The 7,500-nt window shown below is 42.5% G+C and overlaps 2 protein-coding genes across 2 annotated transcripts in view; one reads left to right on the top strand and one right to left on the bottom strand.

Annotated features, from left to right (window-relative positions):
* LOC105912114 (nesprin-2-like) overlaps window positions 1-1,219 on the bottom strand; it is a 77,751-nt gene extending 76,532 nt beyond the window's left edge. The window contains exon 1 of the mRNA XM_042709795.1: window positions 628-1,219. The gene's annotated coding sequence lies outside the window, so the exon portion shown is untranslated. The remainder of the gene's footprint in view (window positions 1-627) is intronic.
* A 5,350-nt stretch (window positions 1,220-6,569) lies between these two features.
* gphb5 (glycoprotein hormone subunit beta 5) overlaps window positions 6,570-7,500 on the top strand; it is a 5,227-nt gene continuing 4,296 nt past the window's right edge. Inside the window, exon 1 of the mRNA XM_031580624.2 lies at window positions 6,570-6,707. The gene's annotated coding sequence lies outside the window, so the exon portion shown is untranslated. The remainder of the gene's footprint in view (window positions 6,708-7,500) is intronic.

The following is a 7,500-nucleotide window of genomic DNA, read 5'->3' as shown; positions in this document are numbered from 1 at the left end:
GAACCATGACAACAACCACTCCACCTGGGTGAAGTCCACCAGAGCCGAGTCCGCTGAGGTTCGGAACACTTTCATCCGACTGTTAGCAGATGCACACACACACACACACACACACACACACTCTGTTAGCAGACGCGCTGAAAGGCCGCAGTCAAGAATAAACGGCGTGCACTTTGACTCTTGGAATGCCAGATAGCGGGAGGGACGCGTTGAGGGACGCGTTGACGTAGCGACTCTCACCACCCAAAATAGCGCACCCCAGAGCACGTGCTACGACTGCTCGTTAATGGAACACTTCAATGTTACTCCGGTGCAGATTAAAGGTTGAACATTATTCCAAGATTAAATGTTAAAAAAAAAAAACATAGCGTGCTACCACACAGAAACAATTTGCGAAAATGTGCGACTTGTGAATACCAGTGATTTGTAGCTAGTTGCCTAGTTGTGCTTAAATGCGTTATAAATCAAATGCCAAAGGCAAACTTCACTCCGTTAAAAGATGCACTTGAGAACTTTATTTACTTGAGAACCTCATCTCGTATGAAGCTATCGGCGTTTACACTGACATATGCAGGCCACTAATATCTCTTTCAGAACTCATTAAAAAGTATTAAATAATGATCTTACATGTTACAGAGGTCAGAGCAGTTCCTATTGTCCAGTCGGGTTGTCCAAAGTTGCTGTGAGGTTTGTCAATAACAACAACACAGATAACAACAGATAAACATTAATGGTGGGAATATATGCGCTTCAGGCGAGTCCTACCGATCGACCAACCCCTCCCACGAAGAGCGAGTTACAGGCGGAGGCGTCCGCACCTTCCCGGGGTAAAGTGACCGCTCGTGAAACCCGAGGCGGAGCTCGAGACTGCCGCCAGCGAGCCTGCTAAATATAACCTCCGCGCGGCCCAGAATGCTCTGAATGTAGCGCTCTACCTGTCGGCTGGAAGAGAAGTTTTATTTGTGATGTATTTATGGAAGTGAGTGTTTGAATGTCTCCGCTGAAGCTCAATTTACAACAAACAAAACAAACACACTGATTTATAGCTGGTTATCTTAATGGGTTAGATATGCCCAAACAATATTACCAGTTGGACAGAATTAGTTTGAGGACTAGGCTACAGCTGTCTAGGCTGTGTGAAATGAGCTAAACTTTTGTTTACAAGAAGGACTGGCTTATTGAGTTATTGTATATAAACTCGGCTTGAAACGATAGTAGATAATAGAGACTCGGGTCTGTGTGCGCCTTGCAGAGATCGGTAACTGCGCGCGCGTTCACTCGTTGAATGTCAGGCGCGCTCGAGCAGCGCCCTCTGATTGGCCGGGTGAGCGCGCGTGCTGTAGGGGGCAAATCTCTCTCACCTTATCGGTTACACAGGGGAGCTCTGACTGCGATACGTGCCAATACCATAGCATGTAACATACACACACATACACATACACACACATACACACACACACACACACACACACACACACACACACACACACGGGAGCTCTGAGTGCGATACGTGCCAATACCATAGCATGTAACATATAGAGCCCGACCGCCGCACCAGACACATGGAATGTGCGTAATAGAAGTTTCCGTAACCGTAGCAGCTGGAAGTGCACGGGCCCTTAAAGAACGGACGCAACACTTAAATGACTGACGGTACTGGGGTGAAACACATCAATGCTGTTACTATTGACAGAATTACCACATTTATTTATTAAAAAACACATTGGCATTTTATGGGTTGAAAATGGCTCAAATCTCCATCAACTGGTTTGTTTAAGTCCTGAACCCGGTGTGTGTGTGTGGGGGGGGGGGGGGACAGTGCGTTCGGCATTCTTGCTGCCAGATGGAGGGTATTCCAAACGAGGATATGCATGCTGCCGTGTCATGTAGACATGATAGCAGAGGTGTAAAAAGTACTGAAATGTTGTACTCAAGTAAAAGTACAATTACTTTGATGAAATTTTACTTAAGTACAAGTAAAATTACCCATCTAAAAATCTACTCAAGTAAAAGTAAAAAGTAGTTCATTTAAAATGTACTTTAAGTAAAAGTTACTTAGTTACTTTCAACAACTTGATGGGGGCCGCTCCTATATAGTGCAAAAAAGGACAAGGGGTCATAAATCCAATACAAAAACTAGTTATTTTTTATTAAAGGAGAATCTTTAGAAATATAAGTGCAATGACATTAAACATGTCAAACATTAAACATGTCAACACAACATTTAAGAACTTTTGGGAGGACATGTCAAGACATGACAGCTAAAATAAAAAGTTAAAATACCGCTGCCCCACTTAAACTTTGGTTACTTTACTTGTGTCCACCTTTAGAGCATTAGTCTACAAACTTCTTGTTGAGTTTGAGCAGCAGCTGATTTTCAAGATGAGTAGAGTTCATCCGGGCTAGCTTTGCATTGAACAGCAATCCAGCACAGCTGAAGAGTCGCTCGCAGGCGGCCGAGGCAGGTAGGCCAGTATTGAGTTTCAGGGACAGTTTTTTGATATTCTGAAAGGCGTTCAGCAGATCCATATTGACTGAGACACAGGCTAGGTACCCTTCTAACTCCCCTGTACCTTCTGACCTTCTGGACTTCATTGAGGAAAATAAATCATCTTCATCTGATGAATGTTGTCCAACTTGCTCCAGCCTCCAACATCCGGTCAAGGTGTTGTCTGACATAGACTAGACCTGTAGAATGACAAACAACATTTCTGACAATTAAGTATTGAGCTGCCATCAAGATTCAAGAGTGCATCATAACACAGAAATAGCTATAAATAGCTACTTGAGATGACAGACCTACAGTATACAGAATTATAGCATTATTTTTGATTTCTACATGCATCACAATTCATAATCCTCAATTCTTGCTAACTGGGACCCCTTAGCATGAACATGAAAGACGTGCACGTTGCAAAGCCACCACTTATCGTTATCAATATCTGACTAAACATCGTGATAAATTGCAGATAACGACATACACATTGACTTGTCCAACTGTCTGAAAACGATGGTGTGCGCATTCACATTGTTCTGTTTCAAGGCATGGGAGGCAGCCAAATGATTAGCCTAATATCAGTTTATGTGGTGTATTTCATTGCTGATGACAGTTTTTAACACAATATGAGAGACTGAACATAATAATTCTATGACCTGAAACGAATGGAAGACAGGAATGGTATTATTAGTCTATTGGATGAAAGCTGTCGACGTTAGCATACTCAGGTCGGTTGCAAGTGCTAGCCAAAATTAGGCTACTACCTACTAGTGCCATGAAACGCATATTTTGCTTAATGGAGCAAAGCTAACTAAATGACAAAAACGCTGTCTGAACTACTAATGGAAAGGGACAAATACTGTACTTACCAACACATGCTTGCGCAGATTTGAAGATGAATTTGTATAAGCAGAAAGTTCTGACTGACGGATTAGGCACAGTTTACACAGCATATAGCTGTTGCCTCTTTTACGTTGGAAGGCAAACTGCTTGCTGAGATGTGGCCACGGGTTTTCTTCATCTTCTTTAATTTCAACTGGCGGAAAGTTCGGTGCTTCAGCTTGTTGGTGATCCGCAGCTTGTTGGTAGTCCGCACTATCATCTTCCTCCATATCTATCTCTCGTGACTCGGCACCGTACTGGCGCCTTGCATCGACTCCATCATCCACTCTATGCAGCATCCACCACTGCAGTGAGCATTGTGGTGCGCGATTCCTGCCTTGAACTATGTTTTTTTTTTTACTCAGTAACGGATGTAATTTCCAATGTAGCGAAGTACAATACTTCAGTCAAAATCTACTTAAGTAAAAGTAAAATTACCGATTTAAAAAACTACTTAAAAATTACAAAGTACACAAAAAAACTACTCAATTACAGTAACGTGAGTAAAAGTAATTCGTTACTTTACACCTCTGCATGATAGTCATGGCAGCATGTGTGCTCCACAATTATTTACTCAACCCTGGGGACAGAGAGCTGATCGAGGGTCAAAGGGACGGGGAACATAGTCTACAGAGTGTCAGACACATGGGTGGCAATAGAGGACCCAGGGAAGCCCTTCAGACTCGGGAGTTGCTCACTGATTTCTTTAACTCCCCAGAAGGAGGTGTACCTAATGTGTAAATAATGTGTAAATAATAGTGTATAATAGTGTAAATAATTTTGTTTAATAAGTTTGGATTAAATGATGAACATTGTAGATATATTTTTTTTGTAAATATATATTGACTATAGACTGAGCAATCTCTCTCTCTCTGTCTGTCGTGTCCCCCCCCCGCTCTCTTTTTCTCTGTCTGTTTCCCTGTCTCCCTTTCTCGCTCTGTCTGTTCCCCCCCCCCTCTCTCTCTCTCTCTTTCCCTCTCTCTCTGTCTGTTTCCCTGTCTCTCTCTCTCTCTTTCTCTCTCTCTGTCTGTCGTGTCCCCCCCCGCTCTCTTTATTCTCTGTCTGTTTCCCTGTCTCGCTCTGTCTGTTTCCCCCCTCTCTCTCTCTCTCTCTCTCTTTCTCTGTCTGTTTCCCTGTCTCTCTCTAGACATTTTTTGTTTTGAATGTATTTTCATTAAAGCTTTCTTGTTGACAACATGATTCATTTTAATATCTGTTTCCACTTAAAAATATATTCTCAGAATAAGCACTAGAGCACTAGACTAAGTAACACAATTTTAAAGTAATGCTACACATAATGATTTGATGAAAGTCCACTATTGGCCAGTTCAATAGCTGCTTATAGTATAGAAGTTACTAACCAGTTATCCCAACTGCCTCCGAAACAGCCCTCCATCCGGCATCTCTTTGACGTTTGTCCTTATATTTTGGGTCCCTGTGGTCGTAAAGCTGTCCTCGTTTTTCAATTTCATTAATTAATATAAAGTCATCCATTCTTGAACACTGTCAATTACCTTACCTGCTATCTATCTACTTACACTGTCTACTTATACTATATATCTTATCTACACTGTCGTATCTTTAAACAGAAAAGTAACGTTTAAATCGTTAAAACCGTTAAATCTCAGATGTATTGCTTCCCTCATTATTCACAGCAAAATATATACAACTTTTCATTACATTTCATAGATTTATTACCATACTCTATGTAAAAAGGCCCACGCAAACCACGCGGGAAATAATAAAAATAGAAGCCAGTCTATTTCTCAATTTTCCGCGCGGAAATTTCGGCGCGTACATTCCGTTTCCGCGTCTGGTGTAGCCACTCTCGTTGCTTTCAACGGATTAGAACTCTGCTGCGTCCACACCGCGTCCGCAAGGCAGAATTTCCGCGCTTGGTGTAGCCACGGCGACACTCGTTAACTTACCCACTAAACCAGGAACTTTGAATACCCTCCCGGGGAAGAAGCTACACTATGACACATCGCCATATCCGCCATCGGGCCTATTCACATTAATATCGTGAATTAATATAGTATTCAAAACAATTAAATTAAATTCATACTCTGAAGTCTGAATTAAGAACAGTCTTTATTTCTCATGCTCTTACTCTAGTTCATCTCTGACGACACATTCCCCTCTTTCTTGCGTTCTTTCTTTTTGTTGGTATTTTTAACTTCATGCTTTCTCTCTCTATTACGGGTTTTTGTGTAGTCACCGTGCTTGGCGCTCGACCTTCAGCTGCAGAGACGGGCGGAAAACCACCCTGCCCTCCCTAAACACTACCACACATGGCCGCTAGAGGTCAGAAGAGTATACAAAATGTGCTCGGGGGGAAACGGATAAAGGTCTGATTTAATAAGTGCCGTGGAACCAGGGCTGGCGCTGCCCTCCTGCCGGCCGGACTCTTCTGCACAATCCCTCGTCAGCGTGTGTGTGTGTGTGTGTGTGTGTGTCAGCGTTGGTGGTGTAGGCCATAGGCACATACACACACACACACACTATAGTTGAGTTAGCAACACAGATTGTTATTGAAACATGCGCCGGTAAGTTTCGAATTTAAATATATGAAAATTATTTGAATTATAGAATTTCAAAATACAAGTGGAAACCCTGAGTATATAGTGGTGTCTGCAGTATAGTTGAGTTATCCTCTGGCACACACACACACACACACACACACACACACACAGAGTGTACATTAATGGTTATATGCAGTAGAAATGCGTTGGGTTTGGCCTCCTCCTCCTCTGCCTCCCTCGTGAGAAACAGCTCCAGAGTGTCAATAGAGGGGTTCTAATGAACTAGCGTCAGGAACCTCATGAAGATGGTGTGTGTGTGTGTGTATGTGTATGTGTGTGTGTGTGTGTGTGTGTGCAGGGCTGTAGTGGAGGGTAAACGCACGTAAACGCCGTTTACGCACCTCTGGAATTTTGGAAATAGTGTTTACGCACCTCTAAGTGGCGTTTACGCACCTCAAAGTTCCTTGCGCCTTGCATTCTGCCGTTGGAATAATCCGAAATAAATTTGGTGTAATTTTAAAACACCTAAGACTACGTTTCATATTGTTGAACATATAAACGCCGTAGTCTGAATCATTTTCATCTGCGCTGTATTATGGTCTGTGACCCTCCAATCAGTGCCTTGCGGCTGTTGCGGTGACACCAATCAGGATCCAGGAAGTATGTAAACACATACACGTTGTGGATTAGCCTGCCTGACTACCCGTTCGGAATGAATTCATTAGCCATGGATATCAGGCGATTTTTGAAGAGACCATCAAGTGCTTTCACTCACACAGATGCCCGCAGAAGGCCTCAAGTACAAAGTAAGACTGAAGAAGATCAATTCACATTTTAAAACGTTGTTTTGGTTCGAAAAACATCGTATTAAGACAGGGACAAACGCTATTAATAACGTGCTTTCAAATACAACGATGCAGGTAACAAGCAAGCCTTCCCTGTTCCATCTAAAGAGGACTAATACAACGTAAATTGTTCAGCAATTGAAGATGCATGAGTAATTATCCTCACGCATATCGCTGCAGATAAGGCTATTTCATTGAAAATTGTAGACAGATTCTTTGCAAGCCAGTTAGACATAGCTAAGTGAAATGTTTTAGCTTAGCTATAGAATCTTCCATTTTCGCGGTCAAGGTAAAATATAAGTGTAGAAGAGGAGCAACAGCAGAACAAGCATAAACCCGAACAGTGGGTTCTCGCACGCTCCCTTCATTGAGGCAGAGGTACTGTTTGCCTCCCCTTCGAGTTTTTTTTGTCAAGATCAGCAAGACTAAATAGGTTCTAGGCATGCGCTAAACGCAGTTTGTGAGGGATTGCGCAATCTAAAATGAGGCACAGCTCGTCGCTGCCTACCGTCTCGCTGTCTCCTGTCTGTTTCAACAGGACATGCCCAAATTCAGCGATTTCAATTAAAATATTAATATTTATTTTATCGTTATTTGTTTTTTACTTTTATGATGACAGGTGAGGCTCTGCCTCCACTGAACGCACGTCCGTGCTCTCGCATAGAAACGTGAGCGGGGAGCCAAGCTGTTGCTTCACTGAATAGGCCTATATGCTTAATCAATACGTTATTTGAAGTCATGAAAGGTGTAGAGT

Source organism: Clupea harengus, chromosome 14 (assembly GCF_900700415.2).
Source record: "Clupea harengus chromosome 14, Ch_v2.0.2, whole genome shotgun sequence".
Lineage (NCBI taxonomy): Eukaryota > Metazoa > Chordata > Actinopteri > Clupeiformes > Clupeidae > Clupea > Clupea harengus.
The sequence above is the reverse complement of the archived record's forward strand: the minus strand, read 5'-3'. Positions and strand labels throughout refer to the sequence as shown.